Below are 20,624 nucleotides of genomic sequence, written 5' to 3' on the forward strand. Positions count from 1 at the left end.
ATTGAAAATATCTTGTTATTTTATTTTAGATTAGTGAAAGGTTCATAACAAACTGAAATTTTTGACGAGAATAAATTAATATTTATCGCAAAATAATATTTATGGCGTAATGCATATTAATAGAACTTACAAATTAGTAATAATAATTACAAGCAAACCCATCTTAAGTTGTTTTATAATCGGTTTACTAGCTAGACATTTTTACAGAACATTTTACCATTTAGATCTTTTAATAGAACACTCCCAATGTGATTTGTGGTTTCTGAAGATTATCCGAGCTTAAAGCAAAAATACAAATGCGTTTTCCAAATGAATTTTTCTAGATCAACAGCAGTCCGCACCCCATCTAAAGTATTTAATCTGCTTGGCAATTTTAAAAAAGGAAAATTATTAATGTGCTTTCTGCGTGGCTGCCATAAAATGGAAGCTTTAACAAATACGGTCATTATTTATCGAACAAGTGCCTGGGATATTCTATACGTATTTGATCAGCTTGATGTGTGTTAAAGATTAAGGGCCGTCAGGTGGAAAGCACCATTCAATAACTTACATACAACTTGCCATCGGGATAGACGAGGGTTGAGAATAAAATCAGCCAAAGTAGCTTTTCTTGAGACAGTTACGTGAGCTGTCACAAAAACTTCTAGCAGTTCAATTTAAGTGCATATCAAAGTTCATAAAATTGTTGGAATTTAATAAATACAAACACAAGTGTCACAGCCCCCCCCCAAACAAATAGCACACACATAAATACATGTATACATATAAATATATATTCGCACAAATTCTGATTCATATATGGCAACAATAGTCGGCAAATCTTTTATGTTCATGTATTGCAAATGCGTTTCTTTGGCATATCATTTGAATTATTCAATACCCTGAAAAGTCAACTAGTTTTGAATGGGGTGTGTTGATTGATGTTTTTGTAAAGAAAATTAATTTAATTTGAAATTAATGTATTATGTTTCCTACATTGTTTTTCTTTAGTTTAAGAGGTTGATTTGCAGTTAACTCTTTTTTCTTAAATTCCTAAATTTTTTTGATTCTATTATGTTGGCTTTACATTTCTTTTTCAATTTAGTCTTTAACATACTTTTGTTTTAAATAAATATAATACAGATACATTTATTTTCTTTTTTCTCCTTCGCAAAATGCTTAACGATGTTCTCATATTTTTAGAGGGTATCGATTTGCAAGTCTGCTTTGGCAATTCCATCTTCCATCTCATATACGTGTAGTTCCTGCTGTGCAACAGACGGAGGCAGTGAAGCCAAATTACCGTTAATACAGCGAAAAGTACAACCTGGCAACCGAGGACTCCACGTGCCCAGCTTATTAGAGTGAACATATCGTAAGCATGGACCATGCTTTGCATATAAATGACCCGCATATGGTAAGTGGGTGTCACTACCTTGGCCCACATATACGCACACACATGCACACACTCACGCGCACACATACTCCCATACAGGCATAAAGAAAAGGAGACATGTGTGTGTTTGTTGTGGTTGCACGAATTTCAATTTGGAAGTCCTTGGCCAGCACTTGGACCACTTTAAGAGCCACTTCCTACAACTTCTGGGCTCATTGACTGCACGCAAGACGCTGTTAAGATTGTGGTCCTAAATCCACTTTACATACACACAAACAGTGGAAGAAACTTACATATTTCTTGCCTGGGCCATGCCTTTGTCTTGTTGCGCTCTGTTGACTTGGCGTTGGGGACACGCTTCCGGTCGCAGGACTCAGCTGCATTCTATCTCCATAAAAGTCGCATTGAGCACCACGAAAATTTACATAAATTCATTCGGGAATCGCGCCCAAGCAGCAATCAATGAACACACATAAATTCAACGCTATCCGTTTGCAGTTGTCCTTTTTTTTTTTTGTTGGTTGTCTCGCATTGTACGACATTATTTTGCCATCTTTCGGAAAGTTCTTATCGGAGGACTTAGCTGTCCTGTCGATGTCGCTATTGGAGTCGCAGTCGAAGTCGTTGCCATTTTTTTGGGGGGCATAATTTATTTGCCATAAAACATGAAATGAAACATTTTCGCTCGTAAATTATGAAATAAGTCAAAACCGACTCGAAAATGAAGGAACATAAAAACGAATTCAACTCACATATATTACAGCCATGTTGCTTTACCTCTGGCAATACATATTTATTCCAATTAGGCTGCATAATATAACCGCCCAGAGATGTCAAAACGAAGCAAAGGCAACACAAAAAAGGGAAAACCAAATGCCAGAAATACCATCAAAAGACTTGCATCTATTTATTTATTTGAGTCACTGTGGTATCATCACGTCTGGAGGGCAACAGCCACAGCAACAGTAACAGCAGCAAGCACAGCTGAAATTAAACGTTTGAATGAGTTTTTTTTTTGTAAATTAAGTGCTAAAAATAAATCAAGCAAAGATATCTCTCTCTATATATACATATTATAAGTAGATATATATATTTATATATGCGCCAGCAACATCAGTCGAGAAATATGCGCCAAAGGTCAGTGACGAATATTGCCAGTTGCTGTTCTTGAAGAAAGACAACAGCAACAGCAACAACAACAGCAGCAATAATGCTTAAGAATAATGTGGGAAAGAAATGCGAACAAGTCTCTGGGGTATAACAACGATAGCAGAGAAATTGTTGAGATTGAACAAATTATATGTAGAAATATAACTTCGAGCAGCGATTATTTTTACAATTTGCATAGCAATTCGCACTCTTTTTATTGAATTGAATCTATAATAATTGAAATTTAATAACTAGATTAGCGGGTTAATGAATATGTGCATTAATATATTCCATGTGGGTTGTACTAATAATAATTAATATTCATAAGCTATTATTTAGTTAATAATTGATTTGCTGTGTTGACAAAAAAATAAAACTATTGCGTGGCAAACACACTCGTATGTAATTAATTAGATTTTAATTATCTCAATATCAAATGCGCACTGTTAAATAATGAGCATCACGTTTATATAAATTTTTTTGTCTATTAAAAATAATTGAGCATTCAGAAATTTATTTACATTTTGTGGTGCATAATATTGAAGGAAAAAATAATTGAGCATTCAGAATAGAAATCATTTCACCGAATCGTCAGCAAAAATATAATTGTCACTATTCTTCGTTAGATATTAAAGAATGCAACCAACAGAAATTCAATAATATTAATTAGGATATACATTAAATTTTCATTTGATTATATATAGAAATATGTTTGCATGAATATAATTCTGCAGCTGTTATTCTGTGAATGTAAAACAGTTATGTATAATATTCTCAATAAATTAAAATGCAACAATATTTTGATTTTTGTCATCAATTAATAAAATAAACAAATTAGTAGCGGAAGGTTTTAGCTTGTATGCACATTCATTTGATTCCCTTTTTGCTCATTTGAGTTGTGCGGTCTTAATGTCAAAAGTTAAACTCAAGTTAGACAGCTTTAAATGATGTGTAAATAGTCGAATATAAACAGCAACACATGCGAATTAGCCTGCCTGGTTTTAGCTCGAGTTTAGGCACAAAAAAAGCCGCAATGACTTTGGCTAAGTTGATGTCGAAAGCAGAGAAGCAGTTGCCTGCCAGGCAGGCGGCACATGCGGCGTATGCGCAACGCAACACAACGCAACGCGAATTTACTTTACAATGTCAACAGTGTCAGCAGACTGGTTGGATGGCTGCTCATATGTCACACACACATCTCTTTACACACACACACCCGCACATTGGCAAACTCCAAGTTATGCCTGCAAAGTAAATAAAAATGTATACAAGCGAAGCGAGGCTTGAAAAATTTTACAGAATTTGTTTCATACTTTAAGGATGAGTGCGAGAATGCGAGCGTAAAAGAAGGGAAATTGGCAAGAGGCTCAGGCTCGGGCTCAAGCACAGGCGCAGGCACAGGTAAGAAAATGGCCTTTGTTTACGGTCATATGGGTATTGCAAAGGGGTGCTGACAGAGGAGGCGAAGCGGGATGAAGTAAACGAACGGCCACTATTCACTTCACTTTGCAGCGCATAAAATGTGTCATGTCATGTGCTTAAAAAGTATGAAGCATAATGCCAAGGAAGTGAGGATACGTGCGCACTTAACAGAGCGAACCTACACGAAAGTCAGTCCTCGCTCGACTCGACTTCGACTCTTACTCCGTGTAAGTTGAAAACGAGCTCAAGTGCTGTAAACTGATGAAGGAGTGGGAGTAAGAGGAGGAGTAGGCGGAGTAAGATGATGGCATGTCGACGCGCCTTAATAAATAAATCGCAGCTGCATCAGTTGACAGAGTCGTAGCCGTGGGCCTCTTGACAATGCCCCTGACATCTTGTGATTTGCTGTGGAACGCGGAAAAGCAGATAACAAAAATTAAGTAAGTAAGTACGCGCACAACTGACGGCAAGACGCTTGCGGCATGTGTTAAGTGCCAGATGAATAAGTAAGCAGGCTAATAGCTTAGATTGAATACTCGGCTCGGCTCATCCCAGTGCCAATACAATCAAGCAAAATGCTGGGCAGCCGACTGGTTAGACAAGTCACTTGGGTCTCAACAACGGCTTGGCCAAGGAATGCTGTAAGGATTCCAAGAAATTCGATTTAAACGCAGCAAACCGTTTAGTCAATGGAGCCACTTTATTATTGCAAAATTTAAAGAATGTTTTGATTGACACTGACAAATATAATAAACAAAGATTTAAGATGATTTTAGCGTAGGCATAATATAGTTGAGCTGTAGTCAAGATAACTTCTTTGTTTCAAGTTATTATTAGGGATAAATGAAAGAAAAATGATTGCCATAATTTGAGTCATATTAAAATTAACTATAAAATAAGAGCTTAGCTTTAATATGCCTCAAACAAATTATGTCAATTATTTTATTTTATTTATTACAAAGAATAATTTAAATAAGTAGAAATTTAATGCATTAAATTTTCCACCAGAAATAATTTCTCAATAAAATTTAAAATTTATAGTTTTAGTTTTTAATTTAATTGCACAATTAATTTTTTGATGTGTAAATATAATTACTTATTACTTATTTCAATTTAAGACATCAATATTATTTGTTTGTTTCTGTAAGTATAAATTCTCTTTTATTTGTTTTTTAATTATATGTTTTCATTTATATTGTCTTATATTGTAATGTAGAATGCTTTAAACCAACTTAATAAATAATGAAAATAAATTTGGAATATTTATATTTTAGCAAAAACTAATAAAGTTTTTAAATTTTAATTTATAATATTCTTTATACATTTTTCAATTGTAAGCGATCAAGAACCAATGAATTATTCATAGCTCTGGTTGTGGTTTCACAAGAACCACAACAAAAACCACAGCCACAGTGCCTGTCAAGCAAAAACATTCAGTCAAACACAAAACTCACTCAAAATTGCCACTCAAAACGGAATTTCACTCCACTCAATTGTGCGATGTTTTCGCTTTGCTGCAGCTGCGTGGGGAAACCTTAAAAGACTTCGTTCGGTCGTCTAAGGGGTTGGGAAATTGCAATGGACTCTCGCCTGTGTACCGACAACATTTGACGATTGACTTGGACTCGGGCGCTTATCAGCGGCTAACCTGTTGGTTAACTTCAAAGCTAACACGAGCATCGCCAAGCGTTGGCGTCGCTGCTGGCGACGACGTCGACGTCGACGGCGCAGCGTCACACACGGCGTATGACAAAACAGAAATCGGGAATCGTGAATGCGAATGCGAACGAAGGCAACGAGGGCCGAGTGCGAGGCTGTCGTCAGTTGCTTGTGTTTCCTCGTTGGCGCTAGACGCGAAGCGGCAAATGTGAAATAAATCTAAATGAAATATAAACATCTTCACAATATCTAAATAAACAGAATATTTGACGCGTTGCGTTGCGTATACGCGCCGTATACGTAGCGTATAATCATTGTCTTGTCTAGTCAAAAAGTGTAAAACGCGCGTGATTTTTAGCGTGCGTGTTTGTTGTGTTTCTCTCGTTTCTGTGTCTGCGGAACCGGTAAAGACAAATCCTAAGTAGCGAAGCGTGCTCAAGTAGCATCCGTAACTTAACGTTACGGTCCACAGTTGCGGCTGCGTTTGCGTTTGCGGTTTGTGTCTCGTGTTCCGTTCTATACTGTTGTGAGTTCCGTTGCCGTTGTCATAAAATTCTGGCTTTCGCTTTTGTTTAACGGCCTGACACGGAGACTTCAACTTCAAGTGCAAGATAAACAGGCAACTTGAACGCAGACTGGGAAATTAAATCAATTGTCAGCAGGTGGGTAATCCTCGAAACTCCCCACTTGCTAATAAGTTCGACATATTTGGGATGCCTGATCCCAGATTCCAGATCCCAGAGTGAATTGAATTTTCAGACAACTTTTTTGAGTTAACCCCATAAACAAGAACAAAAAGTTTTATTTGTACTCAACGAATACATAACAAATAAGTTAGAAAGAAACCAAGAATGCCAAATACAAAAAAAAAATACAAAATAAAAGCAAAGATGAAGATGAAGAAAACGAAACGGGCGATGAATAAGAAAAACACAGTTCCACAGTCCCATGTTACAAGTATAAAAAGTCGAATGCATTTCGGCCGAACAAACAAAATAAATGCGAAAGAAATGAGAAAATTTTTATGCTCTCTGTTGGTTTTTATGACCCGCAAGCTGGACCTTCACGACTTCCACGCCCAACTGTTGTTTGCCCTTTCTTAATTAAAACTGCAAATGCTAATTTTAATGGGCACACTCGATGGCGATTAATACAAATATTTATATAGAGCGAAAGCGAGAGCCATTCGACACCTTGACGATGTCTATGCGACAATGGCAATGTCATCTTTAGATTGATGACAATGATTGTTAGGCTAACTATTGATTTTAATTGGACTCAACTGACAGGGCTGCTTCTCGTCAATTGTAGATTTGATAATTTATCAACACACGAACACACATTGACACAGATTGAGACAAAGACTTTGATTGCTCTGCCTCGATTTGCAGCTTAATGAATACGGGCTGGAACTCGATGCTCAGCTGGTCATCGTTATGACATTCTGCATTTATATTTGTCTGTGTGGGTGTGTCTCCGTGGATTCGCATGTGCTTAATTCTACGGCTTATTGTCTTGGGTCAAGCAATAGCCATGTGACTTGATGCGTATACGTAATATAATTAATGCATATTATATTATACAATGACAGTTGAATTATTGTCTGGGTGTTAAACTGCATTATTAAGTTGTTGTGATAACAGTATGATTCAAGATAGTTGCAGAATTAGATTATTCGTTCTCAAGATGCGACAAATTTTATTTAAAATTTGTTGTTTTTAGCAGCATATAGTATAAAACGTAATCAACGAGATGAGATGAAAAATGAAAGATTAAAAATGCGCTTTAGAATATATATTACAAGATTACTTATTTCAATTGTATTTAAAGCTGATTAAATGCCTAATGTATTTAAGCTAAGTAATTCAAGTAATTCAATCTAAAACTACACACAATTTTTTTTGTCTTGATAAAGTAATTTAATAAATATTGAATTAAGGATTCAAAGACTTAATAGAATTCCAATTTGAGAAACCCTATTAGAAATTAGAATTAGTTTAAGAGCTGAATGCAATAAAGTAGGCTAGAGTATGAGAAAATGAAGTGCACAAAATTTGAAATGAAATAATAATCCATATAATACAAAACATATTGTTAACAATAATTAAATAATTTTAATATTAAAACAAAAACATATAGAAATACTAGAAAATTTAAATTTTAAGCAGAAAATAGATTGAATTTAATATAAAAAAAATATTCCTTGCAAATTAAATATTCCTTGCAAATTAAAAGCAATTGTTGAAATTTAATGGCTTATTTTCCATGCTAGTCTTGTCAATTTGTATGGAGGTTTCCTTAAGGCTTAACACAGAAAACTTGTAGATAAATCTCGACGCTTGTCTTGGATTTTCCAACTAGACATTTCAATAAACCCAAATCCGAAATTCATGGCATTTAAGCATTTGCCAAGAGCCTCAATCGAATGTGTAACAAGCATAGAAATGAAGTTGAGCCAATGCAAAGCGATAACCGAAACATTTGTGGCCATTCTGCTGTCCATGAATTGAAGCCGTAGCACGATAGGAAAAGGAAAGGGTAATAAGAAAAAAAAGCGAGAGAAAGCCAAAACGCATTTCAATTTGCATATCAACACGCAATGAGAAAATGGGGTAAATGCTAAACGGCCAAATGGGCAAATGGTCGTTGATAGCAGCGAATTTTGTGAAAACCACGAAACGAGTAAAACGAAAGCCAAGACGAAGATGAAAGATGAGAAATGAAAGATGTGCGCGATGGGCGTCGACATTCCCGTTAACGTTGACGGCGACTATGACGTTGTAGCTGACGTTGACACTGATGTTGTTTTGAGAACTAAGCAGAGTTGAGGAATGTGTTGAGATGTCCAGCGAAGTAGTCGCAGTTCCCAGCTGATGTCTATTTGCATTTAAATCAAAGAAGTTCTCTTAAAGCGGGCGATGTGGGTGTGGCTAAGTGCGTTGATGTTTGCATTGACAGGCAAAACATTTCATGCTGCGTCTGCTGCAATACTCTGTAAAAATAAACAATGATAAAGGGTCTATCCAACCGACGAATTTACATAGCATGCTTTTAAGAGTAACTCACATTTCATATGCTAAACATTGTGTCTTCCCCACTTACTCGTCTCTTTTATTGCGTCTTTTTATTGCTTTCTAAGTTTTGCATAAATTATGCATTTCAATGTGTATGTTGTGTGTGTGATTGTGTGACGTGTGTGTGTAAATGGGTTGTTGGTGGAGTTACATGAGCAAACCCGCCACTTGAATTCATTTGATTTCTCGCAGACAGTCTGAAGTCACAGGTGACATTTTTATGGCCAATCTGTGCTGGCAATAAAACGATTGCCGTTTTCAAGGCGCATAGCCCCAAGGCTAGGTACGCAACCCGCAGTCAACAACATCTGGCGCAATCTAATCTACTTGCCTCGCAACAACATTAACAACCAGCCAGTGAGTCAGTCAGCGAGTCAAACAGTCGCATTGGCACAATCAGGTCTGAGGTCAGAGGATTTGAAAATTTCTCTAGGGATCGGCAGCAGCTCATGCTCATAGTTACCCGCACTCATACAGAATGAGCATTGGGATAGGTTATGCCTTTTCAATTTACTATCCATCCAGCAGGCACTCTGTATATTTCGGTGCTTTGCCCTTTACCTCGTGGCTTCCCATTCGCCTTTATTCAATAATTCATACATTGCACGGGGGAATCATCGTGTTGCCTGGCCTGAAAGACCTTAATGCATAACGAAAATTAATTATATTTCAATTAAACGAGAATCACACAACGGAGCAACGTGGTCAAAAGATTGGTACCACGACTCAAATTAGACACAAAAGCGCATTGTTTGCACTTCGCAGGCGACAGACTGAATGCTCTAACTGAGAAGGAAAAATAATTTAAATTTTAAGTTAAGCATAACACATTTAAGTATCAAACGTTATCATAAATATTAAATATTCTAAAATATTTATTTGAGTAATTAAAATACACATTCACTTCTAAGCTTATTTGGAGCTGACTTTTGGCAGCCCAAAAGTATGCTTCACTTTTTTTGGCACAATCGATTAGGTCTTCAAACAAAAAGTAGACAGAATGCTTTCGCAAAAAGTTTAAATCAAATTCCTAAACTAGACTTCAGGGTGTATTAAATTCGGCCAAGACTTTCTTGTGATAAACTAGATGGATTTCGGTCATGTTCGTGGCCATCATAATCAACGTGTGCGTTGTGAGATGTCGATATCGAGCTGGCAGCAGCAAGCGAGCGAACGCGGTTGAAACGCGCGGTTCAAACATCATTAAAATGCAAAAATTGATGAGCGCAGCGACGACAGCAGGTCAACTTGTGAGCTTAGGGACTGTCGACAGCCAAGCAAGTTCAGGGCAGGCAGACAGAAGGCGAGAGAGTGAGGTTTTCAGTTGGGAAAGTGGCTGGTGAGCCGTGTGGTTGCTTCCCAACTTCTGCACCTGCTTCTGCTGCTTCTACTGTTGCTGTTGGGTTTTGCTATGTTTCTATGGTCGATGTTGGTGGGCGCTTCAAGTGAACATTTAATTAATTTTGCTTGTTGGCTTGGCGCGTTGATTAAAACGCCATTTACAATATTTTTGCCAGTATTTAAGCCAAAAGAAGTTAGATGCTCATTAATTTGTATAGAGAGCAGACCGGAAAAGCTGCCAAGTAGTGTTAGTCATTCAATATATTTATGCAGCAAGAGCAGCCTGCACTCTAGATAGATAAATGAGCTAGTTGCAGGCAATGCACAAAGACGAATGGTAATCGAGATGCCTTGCTGAAGGTTAGCCAAATGCAAATTAATTACTTTTTCTCTTCTTGGTAATAAGCATAAAAGTGCTCATCAGTATCAGATGCGAGAGCTTGTCATGGTTACGCCACAATTAGAGTTTGTTATCAGCCATAGCACAGAGTTTCAAGGAAACCCGAAAGCAAGACATTGTGATAGATACATCTTTAAAATGGCCACACCCAAAGTCATGGCTTGTCTTCAACCCCTTCGTTAAACCCAGGCAAATGGGCACTCATTATGATTGTGAGCCTGACTATCTTTTGCGGCCAAGTGAAGACATTTTCACAGTGCGTTGCCTTTGATAAGCAGCCTGAAGACAATGATAAGCTCAATGGCAGCGAAAAAGGTTGAACGCTGAGTACAATAAACCCTTGCGTGAATGTTCGCTTGTGTGTGTGAGAGTGCGAGTGTGTGTAGAAAATTTATGTTTGCCATTGTCTCCTGCTTAACCGCAAAATAGTTGCAATGGTTGACATGGCAGCTTTGCGGGCTGCAGCAAATGGTCAATTAATAATGGTCACTGGCCCTTGAATCGCACATTGTCTGAGTGCAGTACTCCCCCACACACTCTTCTGCTGTAGAAAGTGAAAGTTACTTTAAGCCATGTCGACGTGTTGGCGCAAAAAAGTAGGCAACGACATGCGACAGCGACTGGAACGGTTTTCGCAATAAAATTCATTGATTTTCATTTGCGTGGGCAGGGCAACAGAGGAAGAGAACGAGTTCAGGGAGCGAGTGCGATACGTGTTTGTATGCGAAAGTTTTAGTTGTATTAATATTGGTTTTACCCACTCACTTCGACTATTGCCTTGTACCGTATGTGTTGCTGTTATGCAAGGCTATAGCAAAAAAGAGCAAGACCAACAAAAACAATGAGCAACTGAGAGAAACTGACAAAGGTTGAGCAAACAAATGGCGTCAAAAGACAAGGGAAAATCGCTGGCTGAATGCCTGGGCTGGCAGCAGGCAGGAAGGTCCTTTGACTTGCTCATATTGGTGCCAGCTACAAAAAAGGTTAAACGCCTAAACAAGTGAGCAATATAAACAATGAAATGACATAAAATTCAAACAGATAAAAGACTTGCTTTGACTGGGTTAAGCATATAGAATTGCCAGATTACCAAAAGTTCTGTGGTCTCGACTTGAAATCTCACATGTGCTGTCTTTCAAGTATAATCATTTTATGATTAAGAGGTTTTGGGCCTACTTTGTGGAAGCTCTTAGAAAATTCAAGAGCTCTTAAGTAAAATTTCAATCATTAAAGTCACATATTATTTTCCTTATTTGTCATTTGATTTATTTTATAGTAATCACTTTATGAGGTTTAAGGTCAACGTATATTCTGTGAATACTTGCACTTTGGTCACAAGTCTTAGAGAAATGCATTGCTAGACTGAGTACTTAAGTAAAGTTTATGTTGTTGAAGTTACATATTATTTGCATAATTCTATAGTATTAATTTTATGCCTAAGAAGTTTAAGAATTCTCTGTACACTTTAAAGAGAGTCTTAAAAGAATGCTATGCAATAAAGAGTGCTTAAATAAAACTTCAATTATTAAAATTACTTACTGCTTACTTGCATTATTTGATATATTCTTTATTTTATTGTGATCATTTAATGATTGAATAGTTTAAGGATTCTGTGTATACTTTGAGGAAACGCTTTGTGTATACTTTGAGACTTTACTTGAACGAAGTTTTAATTATTAAAGTCGCACATTACTTTCATTATTTGTCAATTGCCATTTAAGTGTAACACATAAGAATAAAGAAAGAAGAAGCTTAGCATTTTTTTACTGCATGCTACTCCATATTAAAGAACTTAAATTATTATTAAGCTACCTTTAATTGTGCAGCTCTTAACTGATCTAAACTTGAGTTCTCAAGGCAGACAGTTCGTCTGCCTTGCTCAACCCAATATAAAGTACAATTGAAAATGAATCAAAAGACTTTCAACAACTGTAAAATTCAATTGTTATCCACACATTATGGTAGAGGCAAAAACACACCCACACGCACATACACAATCCAAAAGACACACGCAGCTGGCAAAAGACTGTCAGTCGGACAAACAGATAGAGACGTAGCGATAGACAGTCGGATATATGGAACGCAAGTGTGTAAGAGTGTGCTTTCGGGTTTGTAGACATGTGCAGACCCGTCAAGTCTACTCGTTAAGCAGACCGGTTGCCATTTGGTAAATTACTCATTCTTCTGCATGTATGACTGCTCTCACTCTCCACTTCCATGCTGTGGGGGAAGAGAGGAGCAGCAGCTCTTGCCCCTCTGGCCAGGCATATGACACTCAAAGTTCAAAGCTGCCATCGTGTGTCCTTGGCATTTTATTTTAGCAATGGCTTGCGTTTTGCTTATTACTTGCTCAACGAGGTCATCACACACACAACTCTCGACACAAACTGACACATCAAAATTGTGAATGTGAATGCGAATGAGAATAATTTCCAAACTGTTTTTTGCTTAGTCGTGCAAAGAAGCGCATCGCCTGCAGGCAGCAGTTACGACTGGCAAAAACTGATGCCACTTTATGGCTCATGATGCCTAAAATAAACTGTCTTAATGGATCAACTCGAAGACTAAGTTGGTCTATAAAATATACATAGAATTGCATTTGAATATTTTCTCTATAATATCACATTCAGAAAAAGTTTGGCTTAACAAGAAAATGCAATGAAAATAAAAAATAAAATTTTGAATCCTGATGGTAAGATGTCAAAATAGAATTAAGAAGGTAAATTCTTAAATAATTGATGATTAAAATTGCAGTCTACTTTCCAATCTTTTTTCTCTCTGTACATTGTGTTTACTTCAGCAAAAACTAAATAAAGAAATTGCCAAAAATGAAAAATAAGTATCTTATCTTTCATCTGTGACTTTCAAACCACTCGCAGTATTTTAAGATAAAATGATAAACTTAAAATAAATACAATTCGTTTGCTTTTTAAATTAAATACAATGTTAAACTTTGAGCAGATAAAAAAGCGAAAATTCCAAGCAAATAACACTTAAAACTGATGCGTTGCGTTGGCTCTCCATTATACTCGGTCTCTGAACATAAACAACCTGAGTATCTCATTTCCTATTTGCTGATGACATCAACAATACATAATTGCTTGTTCAGCGAGCTCTTACGAATTTTTGTGTTTACTTTGCTGAAACGCGAATTCCATATAAATATTTTTCATAAAAAATGGCATCAAAATTGTTTTTCATAAATTTCTTTTTTTGCCAAAAGCCCGTGTTTTTTCTATCTCTCTCTCTCCCGCTATATCTCTCTCTCTCTTGCGTTGCAAAGTCAACAAATTTGATGACTTATAATTGGCCCGAGCACTTGCCGTGTGTAGTGGCCGTAATTGCTGGCCATATTCAAATTATATTTGAAAGAGATTTGAGGCAAAACAACTTGAAAAGCATAAAAGAATGGATTGGGTGGGAACTTGGTGGTTTGGGTTTGGGTTGCCCATATCGTATCTGTCTGTCTCTATAGCTGCGAAGTTGCCTGCCGCTTGTCTGCATGCCTCGTTGAACTTTAGTCCAAAGTGGCCTGTGTAATTTGTATACAATTCGCCGTTTCGACTCGAGCACTTGAAGTGCTCTTCCGCAGTTGGCAAACATTTCAATTTTCGAATCAAATATAAATGTAGAATGGCAAAAAAAAGCACGTAAAATAATATATGGAACACAATGAAATAGCGCAACGAAGAGGCATACCATATAGGCCTTAGCTGCTCTTATTTACTTTTGGCTTCAACATTTTTTCTGCATTTTCTCTGGCTCTGTTTGTTTGGCCTTTTGGGATAAGTGGCAGGGGGCTAGGGTCACTCGATGGCCCGCCCTTGGCCGTAAATTCATGCAAAAACAATCTTATTAATGGCTATAAGGGCCGTCCATCCGATTGTCTGTGCTCGCACACTCAGATTGCTGTTTGTGTTAATAATGTTTAACTGCGATTTTTATACGAGTACGAGTACGAGTATTTCTATTTTTTGTTTTATCAGCGCCTGGATTTCCTGTTGCTATTGCTGTCTCGCTGTCGTTGTTGTTTGCCAATTTTAGCCATTTAGTTTGATTTGAGTGTTATCTTTATGTGCTGTCGCTTATCGTTCCCCGACATATATAGACAGTAATGGGCTTAGCTCATAGCGCCCCAAGCCAAAGCCCCCTCGCACTGTGGGCGCAACATTTATCACATAATGCGATAGCCCCCGGGATCAAAGTGACTCCAGCATGTCAAAGCGGTAATATCTCTGATATTTTAACTAGGGGTATTCCAACTCTTGTGCCACTTTGCATTCGTATTTAATAGATTATACAATAAATAATGCTTCTAGCTTAGATTTATTGTGTACGATATATGTCAATGTTCTTAAATCGATTCATTTCATTTACAATTCAATTACTGTTTAATTATTCTGCAATATAATATTTAAAAATATATATATTCTTTGGAGTGATACTTTGTGGCTACAAAAAGTTTCACAGAGCACTCAATATATATTTTATGTTGATGAATATCAGAACTTTATTTGTAGTTTTTTTGTTTCTTTGGTAATCGATACTGAATTGCACTTGAATAAAAATAAACTATTTCAAGTGTATTGATGATTCGTTGCTCACTTAATTCACTCCCATTATTGTTTTAGTCAGACTCATATAAGTATGAAATTTATGTGTCTATAATAATAAAAACAGAAAAATAAATGCAAATAGTGAATGACTCAAATGTTTAACGACTTGGCTCCGCTTCAAGTGCATTGTGCGCTTAAATGGAAATAAATTCTCTAATTAGTTGTTGGCCACATAAATCAGCAAATAAATAAGTGCGCCATGTGGATGCGAATGAATGATTGACTGAATGTGTATATGCATAGTATATGTAGTAGATATAAATTACACTTATGTGATTATATCTACATATATGTGTGTATGTGTGATGAATAATGTTCGACATTTCAACAATTTATAAAGTGCTCGGCAACAGTTTTTAAGTGTTCCAGTGAATTTCTTTAATTAAATTCAAGCCAATTCCAAATATATTCTGATACTGAACACATGTTCTTCATTCAGCCTCTCTCAGCTGTCTGTCTATCTATTTGCCGTCTGTCCGTCCATCTGTCAGTTGGGTCGAGTAATTTCTTTGATGCGTGGCGGAAAGAAACTATCGCAAAAGTTTGCTGTGAAAACTTTGTAATTGATTATCATAAAAATAGCCATGTTAATTAGTAGAAATGCTGAAAGGCGTGTGCTGCCATTAACTTCATCACCATCATCATTACGAACAACTGCAGCTGGGCATTGATCATTTGTAATGGCTTAACTAGCAACTGACTGTGGCAATAACGCTACTGGCATCATTAGTGAAATTTATGGCCAAGTTAATGGCATAGTTTCCTCAACTGTCTGTGTGTGAGAAATAGCTTAAAATGTATTTAAGCCAACAAGAGGGCTCTTTGTTGTGGTCAACTTTATTTTTATTTACATACTTCGCATGCTCTTCCCCTCTTCCTCTCTCTTGCTCGTTTATCCTTCTTTCTCTTTCTCTTCTCAAGTCAAACACGCAATCAAATAAGCAAATAAAACATAAGTGGGATGTGGTTACTAATTTGAAACAAAGTTATTTTTGTAATTCACATACTCGGCATTCATTTGTGTGCAATTTATTCAGCCAAAGCACAAATAAATCATTTTTAGCTAAAGCCAAATGCTTTTGCTTTGATTGTTTTGCAAGGCAAAATTTCTGTTTTAGAAATGTTATATTGCAGAATTGCAGCTAAATTTTTAACAAATTTGTCAAAGAAAATAGAAATTTACTCAAATTCCTAAAAGTTATGTTTAAACACTTTGAAAATTGTACAAAATCTTTTAAATAAGATATATATTTATTACGGTTCGAACGTTATTGACATTGGTAACATTATATTGCAAAATAGTATTTGAATTTCCGCTTTTCACAAATCCAAAAAAACAATAATTTACTAAAATTAAAAAAAGTTGAGTGAATATATTGTGAATACGTTTACAAATTTATTTTAATTCCGAAAACAAAACTGTGTTTCAAATTCCCAAATTTGTGCTTAAGCTCTTTAAAAATTTATTATGAATATTAGGCTTTGAAAAAATTTTAAATTATTTTAAGGTAGACTGTATAAATTTAATACGCTTCATTCTATTTTCGATTTTTTATTCAATTTATAAATGGTGTTTTGCTCATCTTTACAACATGCAGTCAATTTAACTTGCGTTAACCCAAAATAGATTAAGCCAATTTTAGAGCGTAATAAATTTAAGCGACTGCTTGCTGCTGCTGGAAAAAAGTTAGCGTTCAAAAACAAAAACAATAACATAAAGTTTATAAGAAAGAGACGAGATGAGGTGAGAGAGTATTTGCTATAAATGCGACATTAAATGGTACTTTAATACCTTAGCTATAATAAGCTATGCATAACGGGTCCCCACACACACACACAAGTCCATAAAATGTTTCACGTGCCCCAATAAGTAGGCAATATATGTGTTGTACTTATAAAAAAAAGGAATGAAAAAATGACTGTCATTCGACAGCGCGTGTTGAGGTGGAAAAGAAGGCGAATGTTTTTGCAGCTACTATAAAAACAGAGCGCGAGGAAAATCCCATTAAAGTGAACGGCTGTCCAGGCAGAGCCAGCCAAAGCGCCTTGTTTCATTATATTGCCAGCTCAAAGATAAATTGTTCTGCAAAAATGGTGTGACAAATGCATCAAAATTAAAATTACCAAGTGCCGCAGAGCAGCAGCCGCAGCCACAGCCATAGCTTCAGCTATCGTCGAGAAGGACCCAAGCTGTGACATCCGACAAGCGAGTAGCGACTCCTCTGCAAACGCAGAAGCAGACGGAGACTCACTCGACAGGATGACACACTCAAGCTGCTTTGTGCTGCGCTGCGCTGTCTTGTTAGTAATGATTATAAGCATGAGCTAAAGGCGACACGACGTGGCGCAGTGTAGCAAAGTGTATAAAGATGATGATAATGATGCTTGTGAGCCTGATGATTATGTTGCCGAGGCTGATGCCTGATGCCTGGCTGCCTGATAATGATTTCGATGATGTTTATGGCCTGAGTAGTTGCCGGCTTTTGTTGTGGTCCCTCCCCTCCTCCTTCTTGGGGGGCAAATGCGTTAATAAAAAATTGTTAACTGCCATTTTTTACACAATTTCCGCCTGTCGCAGCCCGTTTTCGTTGTTGTTGTTGTTGCTGTTGTTGCTTAGCTCCAGCTCCCCCTGGGGCACACTTTTGTACTGTGTAACCTGTGGGTCTAGCTCGAGTTCCGGACAAGCGTTTGGCACACTTCCGCCTATTAATTTATCAACATTATTTTGTATATTTTTCCTGGCCCGCGGCGCAAAGCACTTTTCTGACATTCCTACATCTCACTCTCTCTGTGTTTCTGTCTCTGTCGCGTCGAGGTTATGGATTGTGTATCTTGAGTTGTTATTACATAATATTTGGGGAGCAACACTTTATTTTGATGCGTAACCTTTCTGCCAAATTGCCTGTTCTTGGGCTTGGGCAAACAAGTAATTAAACCTGTTTGTACTTGTAATCAAGTTTATCAGGCTCGTTTTCTCATTTTCTTTTCATGAAGACAATTGACAATGCTGGCAGATTATGCAAAGTTGTCAAAGGTTTCTGAAACAATGTAAAGTTGAAATGATATTTGAAAATAAATTATGGTTGGTTTTCGCTTTCGATTATGAAATAAATTTGTAAATACAATTATTAAGTTATTTTTATGTATATTTTTTATTTTTTTTGTCATCATCATATTTACAATAAACTTAAGTTATTATCTGACAATGTTTATAAAATAAAGTTCTGTTGTAAGGTGAAAATTTCGCAAGGTAAATGTGATTAATTTCAATTTGATAATGTAAATTGATTACTTTCATTTCATACGTGTTTTAAACATACAATATAAATATATTAGTTGTTTGCATATACATTTTTACTGTAAAGTATTTCAAAACTTTTCTTTATATTTGGTTGCTTTATACTTCCATTATATACTGAATATATAAATGGGATTTCTATATGTATAAATATATATTTCATTATTTTGTCTATCGAACATATGTATTAAACTAGTTATAATCCGTTCACGTTCGGCCATCACAAAATAGTTCGTATTGGGATTTGAAATACGCTGCCATTGATGCTAATGCTCAGCTAACTGCAGAGATTTCTTGTCTATTTCAAAAATCTGTCGTAATCACGTAGAAGGCATTAATTATAAATTTATTAAATTTGCTTAGTATTAGCAATTTTCATTTGCGTTCGCAACAGCTTAAGCCTTAACTGTTCACCTCATTGCCAAGGGGACGTGGCTTTCAGTTAACGATGCTATGAAATGCAATGTTCCAACACTGCTTAACTAACGTAATGTGTATGTATGTACATTTACCTGTTGTTGCATTTGTTCATGCTGGGGGGATAACATAAAGCTGCACACAGCAAAAGTTTTAGCCAGAAACACAGAGAGTGAAAGGAAGAGAGAGTGAGTGGTAGAGTTGTTAAACCAAATCCAATTAAATTTGCATTTACATGCAGCATGTGTAACCAGTACTCACTATTTTAGGTTATGGTTCGAGGTTGAGTTCAGATTCGGACTCGGATTCAGATTTAGATTCTCTCTCATACGGGTTATGGATGTGTTGCTGTTTTGTCAGTTTTTCGTGTCGTTTTCCATCGCCTGACAAACTATCAGTTGAAGTACGTGCGTACTTTCGTATTTGGCTGGCAGAACTTGAAACTTTCATTGTAAACATGAAATTAATTACAGCGCCCAGCATAGAAATTGAAATCCAGGAAAATCATTCAATTGTATTTTGTGATTTGGCCCAGACGAACAATGCAATCAATCCCCCTCCTTGCGGATTATGATGCGTTGCTCTGTCTCCCAAGGATTCATCAATTAAGCTGTTGGCCATAAAGTTCTCTGAAATTGGCAAATAATAGAAATTGATTGTATGCTTCAAGCATGCATAGCATTGTTAACTTCCTGGTAAACTGAACCATAAGTCAGTGGAAATTATTTAATCAGATTAATTCTGTATTGCAGCAAATCATTTATTGGAAATTTTAAGGCTTAAATTAGTCAACGGAAGTGGTGAACTTAAATGCTTTGTAATTAAGTCATCTATTGTAAATTATATTCTACCAAATTTGATTGGCAAATGTGAAAATTCATGACTCAATCACTTTTAGTTTTAAATAACATAATCGTTTTTTGATTTAAAGCTTATTTAACAATATGAGCAGCATAGACGCAATACTTTTTAAACATGTTAAACTTAAGTGCAATTTAAAAAAAAATATTGTATTCATAGTTTATGAGCTATGCTTACTTAAATTTTGATATTATACAGATAAATGTATAGATGCAACACTACTTGTGAAAATATTACGACGTGTTCAAGTATTTCAACTATACCGGAAAAGAACTGATGTTTATATCAACATTTTCTAGACTCATATGTATTATTAATATGACGCAGTACATGAGAGCACATGACATTTTCTAGGGATGTCAAGTGCATTTTTCGAGTATTTAAAATATATATGTCATAAGATAGACTGCGGTAGATGCACTTTGCGATTTTATATTAGATGTCAAGTAGTTTTTATGAGCTATAAGTGACCGCACATTTCGTGAACTAATTATTTAGTCTTGGAATAGCTCGGTGCATTGTGACAATGTACGTCTAATATATACTTCGCATCTATTGTAGCACACAAAATGACAGAATGTATTGAAAGGAATTTATGAATGATAATTTCCTTATTTTATTTGTCTTTAATTAAATATGAATAAGAGCAACATAAAAACTAAGCAAATTGAATTAAATAAAGTGTAGAATTTATATTTATTTAGAAATAAGAATTTTTTTTTAAATTTTTATACTTCTAATTACGTTGTCTCACTATGATAAATAATACTTTAAATCACAGTCGCAGTGTCTAATTTGATTTGTGCTGCGCTGAGCGTAATCAAAGGACTTGCTGATGTGTGCGAACACTGTCGCAATGCGTTTACCAACACTGCCTCCTCGACCGAAATAAACTTGATGCTAATGCCACACTTTCACTTCCGCTTTGCTGCACTTGGCTGCCAACATTGTTTTTAATAAAGCCAAACGACACCGTCTCTAGTCTCAGACTCGACCCGTCTCAAGCGCTGCG

At 36.2% G+C, this 20,624-nt stretch overlaps 1 protein-coding gene across 1 annotated transcript in view; it reads left to right on the forward strand.

The window, feature by feature from the left end:
* The first annotated feature begins 5,390 nt into the window (after nt 1–5,390).
* LOC132791606 (prolactin-releasing peptide receptor) overlaps nt 5,391–20,624 on the forward strand; it is a 37,704-nt gene continuing 22,470 nt past the window's right edge. Inside the window, exon 1 of the mRNA XM_060800607.1 lies at nt 5,391–6,267. The gene's annotated coding sequence lies outside the window, so the exon portion shown is untranslated. The remainder of the gene's footprint in view (nt 6,268–20,624) is intronic.

The sequence above is a fragment of the Drosophila nasuta genome, chromosome 3 (assembly GCF_023558535.2).
Source record: "Drosophila nasuta strain 15112-1781.00 chromosome 3, ASM2355853v1, whole genome shotgun sequence".
In the NCBI taxonomy this organism is placed as follows: domain Eukaryota; kingdom Metazoa; phylum Arthropoda; class Insecta; order Diptera; family Drosophilidae; genus Drosophila; species Drosophila nasuta.